General features: G+C 44.7%; 1 protein-coding gene and 2 long non-coding RNA genes across 5 annotated transcripts in view; 1 reads left to right on the top strand and 2 right to left on the bottom strand.

The window, feature by feature from the left end:
- LOC146425541 (uncharacterized) overlaps positions 1-17,221 on the top strand; it is a 384,874-nt gene that overhangs the window by 129,812 nt on the left and 237,841 nt on the right. The window lies entirely within an intron of this gene.
- LOC146425546 (DDB1- and CUL4-associated factor 12-like) overlaps positions 1-17,221 on the bottom strand; it is a 79,005-nt gene that overhangs the window by 52,256 nt on the left and 9,528 nt on the right. The window lies entirely within an intron of this gene.
- LOC146425547 (uncharacterized) lies at positions 129-15,879 on the bottom strand. The gene is made up of 4 exons (XR_014846584.1): positions 13,245-15,879; positions 10,568-12,853; positions 9,829-10,181; positions 129-1,475 (listed from the first exon to the last, which is right to left on the bottom strand). It is a non-coding gene; the product is annotated as an uncharacterized LOC146425547 (long non-coding RNA).

Raw genomic sequence — 17,221 nt, 5'->3', positions numbered from 1 at the left:
AATACACTTTTAAAATTCTAACAGGAGAGTAAAACTTCGTTTTTCAGAGCTGTAACTTTTAAGTAGGGCAGCCTCTGGAAATGATCATTCCGACATTTGTAGTAACATGAAACTCAATACACAAGCTTTATTTACTTTGTTGGATGAATTTGGTGCCAGGCCATTGATGCCTGATGATTTTTTGTCCTTTCTTTTTATACACTTTCCCCTCTCCTTGTACCCTTCACCAACACTCTTTGTACCTTAGTCCCGCATGTTTATAACTCTTGTAGTCCGATATTTAGCTTAGTTTGGGAGTTCTCCAGGGAAGAAGACAAAACATTCATAACTATCTCAAAACTAGATGCTCCAACCTTAGACGAAGCCTCCTCTGTGAAATGTGTTTTTGTAAACTAAGCTGTAGTCGCACTTAGGAGAGAATAATTAAAATAGGAAGACAATTACTTCATCTGGTAAGTTTCTTATTGGGGAATTTTAAGTAACCTTTGCCCCAGATGTGTCTTTACTTTCACTAAAGTGTCTAGAGAACATCACCATCACAGTGTTCCCTCTTCAAATGCAACACAAAGACCAGAATGGGCAATTGAGGAAATTTGCTTTCCAGATTACTATACCACTGGACAAAAAATATCCCTGTTCCTGAAAAATGTTTTTGCTCCCTATGTCATCTTAAAAAGACACCAAATTGTATTAGAAGATATTTCCTGGCAATTAAGGGTATTAAGCAATTGGACACAACATGCATTTGGAGAATTGAACACCCAAGTCCAGGAAATTCTAAAAGGACTTTGCAAAATAGATTAGCCCTGAACATGATATTGTTAAAAGAACAAGGAGTTTGTGGAATGTTAAATTTGACAGAAACTGAGTGTTGTATAACAATTGATAATGTCTCTACCTCCATTGAGGAGGCACAAGCCAAGATGAGAGAAATAGTAATCATACTAGAAACTTGTTTCATGCAATGCAACCATGAGAATTGTTTGATAGTTCATGAGTCACTACCATCCTAGAGTCTCTCTGGCCCACAGGGTGGGGAAAATGGTTAGCACAAATTGGAATATCAATTGTCATTGGAGTTGTATTCCTGATTGTTTGCATTGGCCTGGTTAAATGCACGATACGCTTGCTTCTTTCCTTCTCTCCCTCTGTACGCTATACTCAAATCACCACCACTGAAGAAAGCTACAACAATGTCCCGCAAAATAATGCCGAATCACGGGGTGGGATGTAAGAGTCTGATAATAAAAGAAAGGCTTCAAAAAATGCTTCGCCATTATATCTGCTAATCATAATCATACTTGAACACCTGAAGACTACGTGCAGGATGGACAGTGAGTAGCCCGCCTTGAGGCCCGTAAAAAGGAAGGCAAAACCAGTGCAAAAGTGTGGAGGGGAAAGCAAAGGGCAGAATCCCTGACCTTTGCCTTCCCCCCCCACCCCCCACCATCACCTGCTGCCTGACACCCTGAGCCCTCTGTTAACATAGGGTTAAAATGTTTCTAAAATCGGGATAGTTAAGAATAGGCTTTGGGAACAGGAGTAGGTAAGAACTGCTTGTACAGGGTCAGGTTGACATGAATATGAAGATTGCTTAGAAAACATCGGGATTGTTTCAGTTAACTGATGCGGATTCACACCTGCAAAATAAATCAGAAATACTGTGGGAGAAGGGGGGCTTAAAGTCATGCTTGGGGGGAAACAATGGAACAATGATAAGTTGATGATTAACATATGATCACACCACTGTTCTGTAAGGGAAGGTATAAAAATGTATTCACTTCAAATCCATGTTGAAGTCAGATTTGGGTAGATGTTACACCCTGGCTTCCCGAGCTCGAGAATAAAAGGCACCTGCATATAATCATTCAGTGATTATGTGTTTTCCACGCTAACATTTTGGCAATCCAGATGGGACCCTGTGAGCGCTGCTGAGGACCCCGCGACCTGATCACGCTCCAGCCAGCACTGAGGGATTCTCGGGGAGCCCATCGCGCCACGACCCTCCGCCGCTCACAACGTCCCCTGGAGAAGGTGAGGTGCCTTTTAATGGTGGTTTGGTTGCCTGCCAGTAAGACGCAGTGAAAGCTATGCTTGGTTGGGCTAAGGAATTCCTGGTGGTATGCCCGGGTGCCACTTGTAAGACAATTGCGAAAGCGTTGCAGAGTCGGCAAGTGGAAATGGAGAAGCTTAAAGGGATTTTGGGTGGCTATGCTCCTATATCTCGTAATTCTCCTTTGGGGTACTTGTTAGCACATTGGAAGCAATGTAATTTTGGCCAATGATTGCGTAAGGATACGCTAATCGAGTTTTGTAATTCTCAGTGGCCAACATATATTTTGCAGGCTGGAAGAAAGTGGCCTGAAAATGGTTCTTTGCAATCTGACCTGATTTCTCATTTGTTGTTGTTTTGTAAGCATAAAGGAAAATTAGATGAAGTTCCGTATGTTGATTTATTTTTCTGTTTGTGAGGAAGCCCAGAGTGGCTGTCAGAGGGTGGTTTGGTTACTGTGGCGGTTTGCGATGATAAATGTCTGGCTTGCGTTCAAGAGAACTATTGTTTAAAACACTTGGCATTGAATGAGAGTTTATATCAGAAAGATATATTGGAAAGTGATTTACTAGTGGTTCCTACAGGGTCTGACTCTACACCGCCTGCGCCTTCTCAGGGGTGCCCACCTTTCCTACCTACACCTCCCTGGGAATGTCCCCCCCTGCTATCCGTGCCCTCTTCACCTGCTTGTGGCAGCCCCTTTTTACCCTTGCCAGTGGCTGACCACAGTTTGGTTTCGGTACAGGGGTGTGGGGGAGGGGGTGCCGGGGGACTGGACAGCAGTGGGGGTGGTGGTGGACCCATAGCCCATCGGACCCATTCCAAGATGGGAAAGAGTCTGCCAAGACTTGGTAAGCAAAAGAAAATCGTAATTGCCCCTTTAAGACAAGGGGTGGGGGGTGGACGGACCGGTATATGTCAGGAGGTTTGGTTATATGGAAACAGTCAGCTGGAACCTATAGAGAAAACCCTGATAAGGTTGCTAGGGTAGTGAAAATGATTATGAAAACTCAGAGAGATGGTACTTAGAGTTACAGAAAAAAAAAAGGAAAAAAAAAGGAAAAAAGAAAAAAGAAAAAAAGAAAAAAACAAACAAAAAAAATCGAGAAAAAGGTTACAGGAATTGGAAGGGGAAAAGTTAAGAAATCTGGACAAATTACTTGAAATAGCTTGGAAAGTTAATAACAATAGAAGGGCCACAAGCCAGCAGTGGCAATTCTTGGCAGTCCTACAGAGTGTGACAAGCGGTTTGGAAGAGGTCGGGGGGAGGAGGCCATTAGCTTTTGACGAATGTGCCATTTGTCATTGGAAAAACAGGTATTCCAACCGGTTCCACCGGAGTGCTCAGCTCCAGCAGGAAGAGGTTGCCAAGGGCGCTGTGACCCAGGAACCGCTGGCTACTTTACAGAAAAGGCGGTGGGATTTTTAATCGGCACCCCGGGCACATATTCAGTTTTAAATAATTTAGAATAATCATTTCTGCAACCCATAGACCTGTGTTTTGGAAACAAAGTATTGACTCATGAATTTTTTATATGTCCCATGTTTTACTGGCAAAATTAGAAGCAGTGGTAACTTTTGAGAATGGCGAGTTATTAATGGAGTCAATAGGGGAAAAAAAAAAAAGAAAAAGAGGAAAAAAAAAATTAAAAAAAAAAAAATCTTAATGATAAAAGAGAAACCAGCCTCTGCAATCCCAGAGGAAGTGGAGAATGCCGTAATTCCTTCAGTATGGGAGATGGACATACCTGGAAAATCTAAGTTGGCACAATGCCCTATAAAACCGGAGGCACGGCATAGCAAAGACTGTTGATAAATTCCTAAAATATTAAGTTCTGGCAGAGTGCAAATTAGAGTATAATATCCCAATATTCCCGGTAAAGAAACCCAATGGAGATTACAAGCTAGTACAGGATCTAAGGGCAATAAATGAAATAACCAAAGACATTTATCCAGTAATTGCTAACCCTTATACATTGTTAACATCCGTAAAAGAGATTTATAAGTGGTTTACTATAATTGATTTAAAAGATGCCTTTTCTGCATACCCCCTTCACAAAGAAAGTAGGAAGCTGTTCGCTTTTGAATGGGAAAATCCAGAGAATGGAAGGAAGACCCAGCTCACATGGACTCAGCTTCCCATGGGGTACAAGAACTCCCCCACCTTATTTGGAAACCAACTGGCAAAGGAGCTGGAGATCTGGACCAAAGAAGGGCAAGTACCAAAAGATCAATACCTCCTGCTACAGTATGTAGATGATATACTGATAGCAACAGAAGAAAAGGAAACCTGCATAAAGGTAACAATTGAGATTTTAAACTCACTGGGCATGGGAGGATACAAAGCACAAATTGCCCAATGGACTGTAACTTACCTGGGATGTGAAATCTCACAAGGGCAGAGAAAATTAGGAACTAACCGTATCCAAGCTATTTGATATTCCAGAGCCCCAGAATCTCCACAAGCTGCGAGTCTTCCTTGGCATGGCAGGATAGTGCCGCCTGTGGATTATGCATTTTGGGCTAATTGCCAAACCCCTGTATGAAGCTCAGAAGATGCAGCCGTTCAGCTGAGGCAAAGCACAGAGAGAAGCCTTCCTGAAACTGAAAGAAGCACTGACGACTGCCCCGACGCTTGGATTGCCCGATCTGTCTAAAGACTTTCAGCTGTTCGTGCATGAAAGGCAACGCTTGGCACTGGGGGTCCTGACCCAGCGTTTGGGGAGCTGGAAAAGGCCGGTAGGCTACTTCTTCAAACAGCTTGACAACGTAAGTGCCGGATGGCCTGCATGTCTGAGGGCAGTCATAGCCACTGTATTATTGATACAGGAGGCCAGGAAGCTCACGATGGGAAAACACATAGATGTCTATGTGCCACACATGGTAGCCACTGTCCTAGAGCAAAAGGAGGGCCACTGGCTATCCCTGAGCAGGATGATAAAATTCCAGGCAATCCTAACCAAACGGGATGATGTCACACTAAAGACAACTAACCTTTTGAATCCAGCTCTGTTTCTAGGCACCACACCCGAGGAAGGCCCACTGCAACATGACTGCGTGGAAGTGATAGAGTACACTTACTCAGCGAGAGAAGACCTGAAAGACGTCCCGCTGGAGCAACCGGAGTGGGAATTATGCACAGATGGAAGCAGCTTCATGGAGAATAGAACCAGATACGCTGGATATGTGGTAACAACAATCAGCACAGTAGTAGAGGCCAAAGCATTACCATCAAACACATCTGCCCAGAGGGCAGAATTGATTGCCTTAACCAGAGCACTAGAATTGAGTGAAGGAAAGAAGGTAAATATTTGGACTGATTCAAAATATGCATTTGGGACAGTGCATGTACATGGGGCACTGTGGAAAGAAAGAGGGTTGCTGCCCTCTCAAGGGACGTATATTAAACATCAAGATGCAATTCTGCAGTTGATAAAAGTAGTACAAAAACCCAAGCAAGTGGCAATTATGCACTGTAAAGGACATCAATCAGGAAGTTCCAAAATCTGTGAGGGAAATCGAAAGGCAGACTGGACAGCCTGACAGGTTGCTCGGGAGGTGCAAATAGCAATGGCATTGATACCTACGAAGCTAAAGGTGTCTCAATTCAATTTACCTTCAGAACCAAAATATTCAACAGAAGACAAGAGACTGGGACATTTGCTGAATGCGCAAAAGAATTCAGAGGGGTGGTATGTCACTGCACAAGGACAGATAGTCCTACCCCCCTTGATAATGAGAGAAGCTCTGCAAATTAAACATAATGAATGTCATTGGGGTGCAGAAGCATTGGTGAAATGGCTAAAACAAAATGTAGTCTCAGTACGAGTGTTAACAATGCCCAAATCAATAATGTCAAAATGTAAAATATGCCTGAGGAACAACCCAGTGGCTAGACGACAGGCACAGCTAGGAAGAATTTGGGTAAGTATACAACCAGGAGATTATTGGCAGGTAGATTTTGTAGAGTTACCGAGAACTCGAGGATACAAATACCTGCTGGTGGGGGTTGACACATTTTCAGGATGGCCAGAAGCCCTTCCCTGTCGCACCAACCAAGCCAAAGAGACAGTGAAGTGGCTTCTACACAAAATCATTCCCAGGTTTGGAGTGCCATTAGGGGTATCTTCAGATAGAGGACCACACTTTATAGCTACAGTGGTAAAGGAAGTGAGCAAGCTACTGGGAATAGCTAGGGACCTCCACACACCATGGGGACCACAATCTAGTGGAGAGGTAGAGAGGGTGAACCAAACACTAAAAAGGCAAATCAGTAAAATATGTCAGGAGGCCAAGTTACAATGGCCACAAGCCCTACCAAAAGCACTTTTAAGGATTAGGGTAAAGCCCAGGAGTGGAATGTCAGTCAGTCCCTTTGAAATAGTATATGGGAAACCATACGAATCTCCTGAACCAAACCCGAATATACATATTGCAGGAAAACAGGAAATATATAATCATGTTCTATCTCTCAGGAAAACCTTAGCATAGCTTTGGAGCACGCTCGTGTGGAATAGGCCACTGGCTCTCAAGAATCCAGTCCAGGATATTCTCCCTGGAGACGAAGTGTACATTAAAACCTGGAATGAAGAACCTTCGAAGGAGAGGTGGAGTGGACCCCATCAGGTGCTGCTGACCACTTTCACAGCCGTCAAGGTAGCTGGAGTGGATCCTTGGATGCACTACACATGAGCGAAGAAGACCCATCCGAGACTGTGGGCTGCACAACCCCTGGGACTGACGAAATTGCAGATAAGACAGGTTTAACTGTTTAAAATTATCTTAGTACCTGTGCCGATGCTCATTTTATGGATATTAATTGGGGGTGATATTGCTTGGGGATATGGAATGCAGGATAATAAACTAACCACTCTTCATTCTAGAATGAAGAGAGAGGTATAGGCAAAAACGCAAGTGATAGTTTCCAAGGAAATTCGGGCTGAGAATGTGATGATAGGGTTAGTTAAAGATTTTGCCAAAATGCAAAACATCAGTAGATTAACTGCCTGTCTGCCAATACCAAAGGCAGCAGGAGACCAAATAAACTGGGGAATTATCACATCAAAATTACCTGAAATTCCGGACAATAAAACAATTGAATGTAAACAAGTACCCGAGTTCAGGCAGAAAGTTAAAGTAACTTGGAATATAACAGGTTATGATTGGATGCAGTACTTGAGCAAAAAGGACTGTCTTTTAAGCAATGGGAAGGTGGCACAAAATCTAGAGTGGTGGGTTGAAGATCAAAACCTCACCAAACGGCAATGCTTCTTGCCACACTATCAAAAGGTCACAGAAAATGTCACAGAGACCACCCTGATATGGAAATGTGAAGCAAAGGATAGAAAGGATCGGATGTAACCCTGGGACAGTGCATGGTCCCTGAGTATACTTCAAAAATTTCAATATATGGCAAACACCCTGTGGCAGGACATTTCCCCCCTCCCCCTTCTCTCTCTCCCTGATTGCTGGCTGGAGATGAATGGCTCAGATTAAGTTGATAGCTTAATCCAGGCTATCTAGTTCTGGTGCCTGGAAGTCAAGGTGAGACACTGAGAGAATGTGAAAAATTTTCATGTGACCGCAAATCCACACTCTTTTCCCTATAAAAACACCACGAAATCTTAGAAAGGTAGAAGCTTTCTACATGGACATTGGAGCGTGAAGTAAAGTCTTCTCCCCTGGGCTTGGATGCAGGCCCTGTGGTTACTTCCCTTGGGATTGGGTGAGGAAGACTAATGTATTCCAGCTTCAAAATTGGATTTGGTAAGGTCATTAGTTTCCTAAATTGTATTATTCCTGCTAACTTATAGGTACCTTTCTTAACTTGCATTTCAGCTAGCTCAAGCAAGCATTTCTTAACTTGCATTATAGTTCAAGCAAGCATTTATTGCATTTTTAACTATTTTTATAGTTCAAGCAAGCTTTTACCCCATAATTGCATTTTAGCTATTATAGTGTTGCAATTATGCATTCATTGTGTGTCTATGTGTGTCAATCTGTTCTATGTTTGTATGTTTGTTATTTTCTGTGTCTAATAAATGGTATTTTTAGACTAATCGGCCAAATAACAAAGAATCTTGCGAACGGGACTAAGTCTTGGGGAACTAGCTATCTTAAACCCTGGCAAACTGCAAAAACTCATAAAGCTCCCATCTCCCATGCAAGACACACCCCTTGGTGCCTAAAATGGACAGGCCCTGAAGATGGCACTGAACCAGCAGTAATAAACACTGCCACCAGCAGCAGAGCGCAGGCAGATAAAGTAAGTCGGTGGGCATGTAATAAAACCTATGATTGCACGTCTGATGATATAGAGATAAAACAAGTACCATCGCTGGCGGCTGCCATGTGAATTGGCTGTGCCTGTAGAAGAATCAAACATAAACAGGGTAATGTAAATTATAGAATAAAAATAGGATGTAGTAGAAGTACAATCAAGAGCCCAGGACAATTTGTTTGGACAACGAGTGATGGTACTTGGACAACCCACCTGCCCGTGGATGGAAAAGTAAAAGAATTTACTCTGGGCCTCCCTACTTTATGTCCAATCTGGAAAAAGTCCCCATTCAATGGGAAACGTGAACTTTTGCAAATAAGAACAAGACGAGAGGTTTCAGATAATGGAAATCAGGATGAAACTTGGCAAGAACCCTCTAGTGGAGTAAAATTTGGGTGGGCTCTAGAATCTCTGTTTGGCCCTATAGCAAACTACCGAAACAGAGAATGACTTACAGGTCAGGAAGAGAGGTTAGCAAGAGTTACTCGGGAAGGATTCAAAGAACTAAACATGCAATTACAAGCTACTACCAAAATGATTTTACAAAATCAATTGTCTTTAGATATGCTACTCCTGAAAGAACATGGAGTGTGTGGGTTTTTAAAAGGACAAGTTGATCATTGTTGCATTCATATCCCAAATGTAACTGCAGATGTAGAACATGACATCAATCAGTTGAAACAAATAGAGCACGAAGCACGGGATGAACAAAAGAACCTGACTACAAGTTGGTTAGATAAAATCTTCAAGGGGTTAGGATGGAATGTGAGTTCATGGATTAAATCTATCATTGAAAATTTAATAATCTTATTAGTTATATTTCTAGTACTTTGGGTAGTCTACAGCATACTGAAAGGAGAGATACGGAGAAAGACATCCTGGAACCGACGAATAATGAAGGCACTGACACGGAACAAGGATCCACATCCATCACCTGCGGATTCTCCAGTTCACAACAGCATCCATAACAATGCTCATGACAACCCTGGATTCGAAGACGAGCATCCAGTATAAAGGACTATATCAAGTGAAAGCATTCACACATATAAAGTGAAAATGCTTTCAAAGGAGGGAATGTTAACATAGGGTTAAAATGTTTCTAAAATCGGGATAGTTAAGAATAGGCTTTGGGAACAGGAGTAGGTAAGAACTGCTTGTACAGGGTCAGGTTGACATGAATATGAAGATTGCTTAGAAAACATTGAGACTGTTTCAGTTAACTGATGCGGATTCACACCTGCAAAATAAATCAGAAATACTGTGGGAGAAGGGGGGCTTAAAGTCATGCTTGGGGGGAAACAATGGAACAATGTTAAGTTGATGATTAACATATGATCACACCACTGTTCTGTAAGGGGAGGTAAAAAAATGTATTCACTTCAAATCCATGTTGAAGTCAGATTTGGGTAGATGTTACACCCTGGCTTCCCAAGCTCGAGAATAAAAGGCACCTGCATATAATCATTCAGTGATTATGTGTTTTCCATGCTAACACCTCCAGGAGCCGACACTGCCCACTTGAGGGAAACCACCCCCGATCCTGCATCCATGGACCGAAATCACGAGTGAGTTTGGAACCCCTACCCTTGCTCCTGCGTTTTGTGGTGAGAGCACCGTGAGTTCCCCGAAGTTTGGCTGCAGCAACCGGGCACTGCGCTTCCGTGGACAGGATATCACATTCCAACCAATTGGAGGAGGCAGATAAAATGCTTCAAACAGCAGGAAAAAAAAAAGGTACAAACTACTTCGCTCCCCCCCCCCCCCGCAGCAGCAACAAAGGTAGCAACAGTGTGGTGGTGAACTATCCTATGCTTTTTAGAGTAAGCGTGGCTTTTCTTTCTAACTTTTCTCTACTTCTCTGACGAGCGGCGAAAGGAAACTCACAGCAGTCTCAATGTGAGAAATAAAGCAAGCTTCATTTTATTTCACCAAACGAGAAACTTATATACTGTTACAGATGTTACTAATTATAGTTACACACGTACCTGCAGTCTGTTCTCACATATTCAGGGGGGATCTTTCTGGTGACTCCCTATTCTTTTCTCATAACACTTCTGACTCCTTATCTGTTCTCACAACATTTTTCCCACAGCCTAGAAACACAGCTGTGTTCTCAGGTTTTAGCTTCTCATGACACTTTACTAGGATTTTTACTGAGGCCTGCCTATGCTGAAGCTTTGTTCAGGCCTGCTCAACTAACACAAATTTTGCTGGAAAACTGTGTTTTCCAACACTTCTCCCTTTCTTTCTCCTTGCCTCTCTTATTAAATAAAAAATATATCAATTTTTTGGCATCAACATTTAATCTCGTCTGGTTTTTTATCTCGTTTTTGGGAGTATTTTGAACCTTCAAAGTTCTTTCAGTTTTATACACAGAGACCTAGTTTTCTCTGCTACTCTGTGTTTAAACTGGATTGTAACAGGTACACATTGCTCTCTCCCTGTTAATATGACCTTGAGGTCCCTTCAAGAGGATTGGTCATATCACTCCTATACCACCTGGAGTCTTGTCCATGAGAGACCGGAGCAGCATTTACCCTAGATTAGCTTCTTGTGGTATTTGTTCCTCTTTTCAATTCACATACCCAGGCTGCTAAGGAAGTGGTGGGTTTTCCATCCTACTTCCTCATGTCTTCTCCATGCTCATGAAGGGAAAAGCCATAGGTTGCCTCACGGAGTGTATCCTCTGTCCTTGGCTGGGGGATGATTCCCTCCTTAGGCTCCTCTCTGTTTCTGATGGCCCTCTTCAATTTTCTCTTCCAGGCTCTTGACATGCTTGGTCACCTTTGTTTCCACAGATGAGATGTAGGGACATAACAGGGCGGTGACAGTGTCTTCATAGGTCCTTAGTTTACTAATCAATGCGCCCACCTTGTCCTCTCCCTCCCTCCACTGCAGCATTGCTAAGTAACAGGAGTATATTTCTGGTCCAAGCCGTGCGAATTTCAACTGTGATGTACACTGGGCACCATCTGGGCTCTTAGGGAATCTCTCATCCTCAAAAGAAATGGTCTCTAGCACAGCCAATTCCCTCAGGCATCGGAAACCTTGCTCCATCATGTTCCATTGTCTTTACTGCACATGGAGGTCCTCCTTACAAAGGTACTTTTCCCTCACACTTGCCAGCAGTCACCACCAGAGGCTGAGAGTTTCCTGTGTTTTCCCAATCCCCTGGTCAATGACCTCATCTCGGGACAGGGATCCCAGTTGCCTGGCTTCACTACCACACAGAATGGTGTCATTAGCTGTGGCATCCCAGATGCAGAGCAGCCAGATCAGTATGGACTTGTTTGCCTGGCAGGTGAACTCTCTATGCAGTTCATGCAGCTTATCCAGGGATAGAGACCGAGTGATTATTTCTGGCTTCATCTCTTCTGCTGGGTGTGAAGGTCCTGTCTCCTCCTTGTCAGTCACTATGTGGACTGATTCCTTTTCTGAACAGGGGCAACTGCTACTGGCTTAGGCTGTCCTTCTGGCTCAGTCATGGTTTGTGTGGATGTGGTGCCTGTTGCATTGTTTCCTTTTCCCTCTGTCTCAGCCATGGTTTGTATGGACACAGTGCCTGCTGATTTGCTTCTTTTCCCCTCCTCCTGAAGGTGCTGTACTATAGCAAGCACTGTCCTGACTCCAAGCATGGTGTAGACAGTGCAGGCCTTACAGAGAAAACAAAGCAGAACTAACAAGAAGATTATGCCATCCTTAACATCTAGAGGGAACTCAACATTTTCAAAAACAGTTGTAATCAGGCCTGAAGGGCTGGGAAAAACCATTCTCTCCTCTTTCCCCCACAGGCTGGGTGTGATTATTAATGAGGTCCCAGAGGTAGCATCCCAGACTAGGACAGGTGAACAGAACTGAGTATACATTCCAAATGAGGTTCATTGCCTCTGATGTTATCATGCAATAGACATATCAACAAAGCAATTTTCATACCTTTCCCTGGTCTCAAAAGGAGCATGATGACAGGCAAATAGTTCCCTATGTGTGGAAATATATATATATAGGGTAAGGTAGAACATCCATATAAACACATCAAGCATCATGATGAATGGGGACTTTCTGTACCCCAAAAGAAAATTGTAATTCCAACTTCTCTCAGGAGGCCCCACATTGGGTGCCAAAATACGTGCTGATTTGAAAGTAAACCAGTGGGAGAAGTTAACCCCACACAAATACCTTGAGAGAGATTTCAGATCAGAGTTACAATTTAATAGAAAGATTACAATAAATGCAATGATACAGAAAAACTGGCTTAAAGCCACAAAGTAAGAGTACAACCAGGCATCCTGTTAGTCAGGGTGGTGGTCGGAGTCCGATTAAGCAGTAGTTGCAGTCCTGTTGAAGTGATGGTTGCAGTCTTGTCAAAAGTGGTGGTCCTGTGGAAGTTCAGGCCCTCCTCTGGATCTGTCCAGTGGTGGTGGTGGTGGTGTCCCAAGCCTCCAAACCTTGAGATTATATGTGGTCAGGTTCAGGTGATACCTTCCCCAGGGCAAGGAGTTTCACAATGGAATGATGTAGTCCTATGTCATGGGATATTTTTTGAGTCCCTGATGGTCCTTCCAGCTGCCTATTCTGCTGTTTCCCAGGCAACCCCCTTCCTTCACAAGGTCCTCCTTTCAGATGGGAAAAAGATTCCCTGAAGAACCCAAACCCACAACACCAGCTCTGGGAATACAAAGACATTCTCTCTTCCTCTTTTATCTCAGCTGTGGAGAAACTGTCCTGGGAGTTCCAGCAAGTTAAAGAGGATATGCCCTACTCTATACCTGTAGGGACCAGCATCTCAGCTATTAACAGCAAGCATCTTCTTGCTCAAGAGAGAGGATATAGAAGGTACACACCATGGGGTACCCTGTGGTTTTGCCTGAGGGACCACAGAGAGGGCATGCAGAAGTAGAATGGAAAACCTACCTCAATCCTAGAGGCACGGGTAGAGGAATTGCAGGCAAAAAAAATCACAAAAGAGGGTTCTTGCAGGAAAGCTGCTGCTCCAAGCTACAGTGGACAGTTTCCCAGGCAGAACAGAAGGACTGATCTTGCTCCTGATCCTATAGAAAAAAATTCTAATCCATTTCTACAATAAGTAAGTGGAGAATCCTATGACCAGAACTAGAAGGGCCCTGCCTCCAGCCAGGTGAAAGAGAGGGACAACTGGGTTTACTGGACTTGTAGATCCGATGGCCTGGCACATCAGACCCACATGGGTACAAGGCTCGAGTAGATACCAGTGCACAGTGAATCCTAATGACATCAAGCTACAGAGGGGCAGAACCCATTTGCATTTCTGGAGTGACAGAGGGATCATAATAGCTGACTGTATTGGAGGCTGAAATCAGCCTGACTGGGAATGAATGGCAAAAGCACCCCACTGTGACTGGCCCAGAGGCTCTGTGCATCCTTAGCATAGATTACCTCAGGAGAGGGTATTTCAAGGATCCAAAAGAGTACCAGTGGGCTGTTGGTATAGCTGCCCTGGAGAGAGAGGAAAGTTATCAGCTGTCCACCCTGCCCAGTCTCTCAGAGAACTCTTTAGTTGTGGGGTTGCTGAAGGTTGAAGAACAGCAGGTGCAGATTGCCACCACAACAGTGAACTAGCAGCAATATTGCAATAACCGACTCCCTGATTCCAACCCATAAGATGATCCGGGAACTGGAGAGCCAAGGAGTGATCAACAGGACCTGCTCACCCTCTAATAGCTCCATATGGCCAGTGCAAAAGTCTAATAGAATGGAAACTAACAGTGGATTATTATGGCCTGAATGAAGTCACACCATCACTGAGTGCTGCTGTGCTGGAACATCAATATGAGCTGGTGTCAAAGGCAGACAAGTGGTGCCACAACTGATATTGCCAGTGCATTTTTCTCAATCCCTCTGGCAGCAGAATGCAGGCCACAGTTTGCTTTCACTTGGAGGGGCATCCAGTACACCTGGAACCAACTGCCCAGGGGTGGAAACAGCCCTACCATCTGCCATGGACTGATCCAGACTGCACTGGAACAGGGTGAAGCTCCAGAACGCCTGTAATGCATTGATGATATTGTGTGGGGCAATACAGCAGAAGTTTTGAGACAGGTAAGAAAATGGTCCAAATCCTTCTGAAAGCCTGTTCTGCCATAAAACAAAGTAAGGTCAAGGAACCGGCCCAAGAGATTCAGGTTTTAGGAATAAAATGGCAAGATGGGCGTTGCCAGTGGATGTGATCAACAAAATAACAGTAACGTCTCCACCAACTCACAAGAAAGAAACACAAGCTTTCTTAGGTATTGTGGGATTTTGGAGAATGTATATTCCAAATTATAATAAGATTTCCCTATCAAGTGACCAGGAAGAAGAATGATTTCCAATGGGGCCCTGAGCAACGAAAAGCCTTTGAGCAAATCAAACTGGAGACAGTTCATGCTGTAGCCCTCAGGCCAGTCAGGACAGGGCAAGATGTAAAAAATGTGCTCTACACTGCAGCTGGGGAGAATGGTCCTTCCTGGAGCCTCTGGCAGAAAGCACCAGGGGAGACTCAAGTTTGACCCCTGGGGCTTTGGAGTTGAGGATGCAGAGGATCTGAAGCCCACTATACTCCAACTGAAAAGGAGATAGTGGCAGCTTATAATGGGGTCTGAGCCACTTTGGAAATGATTGGCATTGAAGCACAGCTCTTCCTGGCACCCCAACTGCCAGTACTGGGCTGGATGTTCAAAGGGGGGGGTCTCTTCTGCACATCATGCAACTGATGCTACATGGAGTAAGTGGGTCACGCTGATCGCACGAGCTCCAATAGGGAACCCCAGTCATCCAGGAATCTTGGAAGTGATCATTAACTGTCCAGAAGGCAAAGGTTTCAGAATGTCACCAGAGGAGGAGGTGACACGCGCTGAAGAGGCCCCACTATATATTAAATTACCAGAAAGTGAGAAGCAATATGCCTTCTTTACTGATGGATCCTGCTATCAGTTTGCAGAGGTGAAAGTCATCCAGTTGGCCTTAGACATTGCTGAACGAGAGAGATGGCCAATATTTTGTCTCTATACTGATTCATGGATGGTGGCAAATGCCCTGTAAGGGTGGTTGCAGGAATGGAAGGGTAAACCCACCTGGGCTGCTGCATTACGGCAAGATATTGCTGCTTGTACTAGTTTGAAAACAAACCAGTGGGAGATCGCAAGTCAGAATTATAATTTAATAGGAAAATTAAAAATAAATGCAATAATACAAGAAAAACACTGACAGAGTTGGATACAACCTGACACCCTGTTAGTAAGAGTGGTGGTAGCAGTCCAAGTGAAGTAATTAGGTTGAAGCGGTGATGCTGTGGAAGGTCTGGTCTCCACCTGAAGGTCCAGTGGTAGCTCTTGTCCTCTGGGAATCCAGTAGACAGGGGCTAGCTTGTGCAGTTTAAAAGCCCAGGTTATTTCCAGGTGGGAATGCCTGGCTCCTCCCTCCTGGGCAGAGCATCTCACAATAGGATGAGGTATTTCCATGAGTCATGCAGTGGGTTCTTGATGGCTCATTAACAGTCAACAGGGGTGAATCATAGCAGGAGATAACAATCAGTGCCCCACCTGCTTTAACAGCTTGAGGATGTGGTGATAGAATACATCTATATTGCAATCTAGGACAGTGCCCAGGTGGAGAACCTGGTTGTGAAGGTACATCATGTAGATGCTCATACACCCAAGAGTCAGGCCACTGAAGAACATTGGAACAACCAGCAGGTGGATCAGGCTGCTGGGATTGGAGTGGCTCCGGTGGATCTGGATTGGCAACATAAGGGTGAATTATTGCTAGCTCAGTGGGCCCATGACACCTCAGGCTATCAAGGAAGAGATGCAACATATAGATGGACTTGTGATTGAGGGATGGACTTGACCACGGACACTATCACACAGGTTATCCAGGTATGTGAAACATGCTGCAATTAAGCAGGCCAAGCAGTTAAAGCCTCTTTGCTATGGAGGATGCTGACTGAAATATAAATATGGGGTGGCCTGGCAGATTGACTTTATCATGCTCCCACAAACCCACCAAGGCAAGCGTCATGTGCTTATGATGGTGGAAACATACCCTGCGCCCCATGACACTGCCCGGAATACTATCCTGGGCCTTGAAAAGCATGTCTTGTGGGGACAGGGTACTCCAAAAAGAATTGAATCAGACAATGGAACTCATTTCCAAAACAACCTCTGTCGGAGGTTGGGGGGCATTGGAATTTTTTCTCCATCCCTGTTACTAAGCAACAAATATCTGGGTGATTAGAGTCAACAATTCTTTCGTAAGAGACAAAAGGGTGTGCTAGGTGGGGCAAGCGAAAGAGGCAGCCGGCCGTTTGGGACTGGCACTCGTTCGTGGGACACCAGGAGGAAAGGGACTGCTCTTTGCTTCTGGCTGCGACCGCGGGAGATCCAACTGTGCTCTACCTTCTCCTCCTGGCTGGGTGAGCTTTGATTCAACCTCTTTCCCACTGGGAATGCACGTTTTCCCGGCTGTGTTTTTCGCAGCAGCTGCAGAGGAGTCCGGCTGTGGCTGTCTCTGCCGCCCGCCCCGCTTTTGCCGCACGAGACCGCGGTGTCTGCTGTGACTGCACAGTCCCTGTCACCTTGCTGGCTAGCCTGGGAGAGCCAGCCCCCTGCCCCCCTCCGCCGCTCCGCTCACCGCTCCAAGCTGCCTGCCTGCTTCTCAGCCCGGCTGCCATTACCAGCTGCGGGAGGCTGACCTGACCCTGCGCCACAGCGCCACCTGCAGCCGCTCGGCAGTCATCGCACCTGCCCTGCCCGACCAGGAGCTCAACAGCGCCCCTGCTGCTTTCGACCATAATTACACCACGTGGGAAAGTGCTCACCAGCTCAAAGGACATCTGTTACTGGTTTTTCTCTAGTTCTATTTGTTGTTGTTAT

The sequence above is a fragment of the Lichenostomus cassidix genome, chromosome W (genome assembly GCF_008360975.1).
Source record: "Lichenostomus cassidix isolate B80296 chromosome W, HeHo_3.0, whole genome shotgun sequence".
NCBI lineage: Eukaryota > Metazoa > Chordata > Aves > Passeriformes > Meliphagidae > Lichenostomus > Lichenostomus cassidix.
This window is presented reverse-complemented; position numbering and strand designations above follow the sequence as displayed.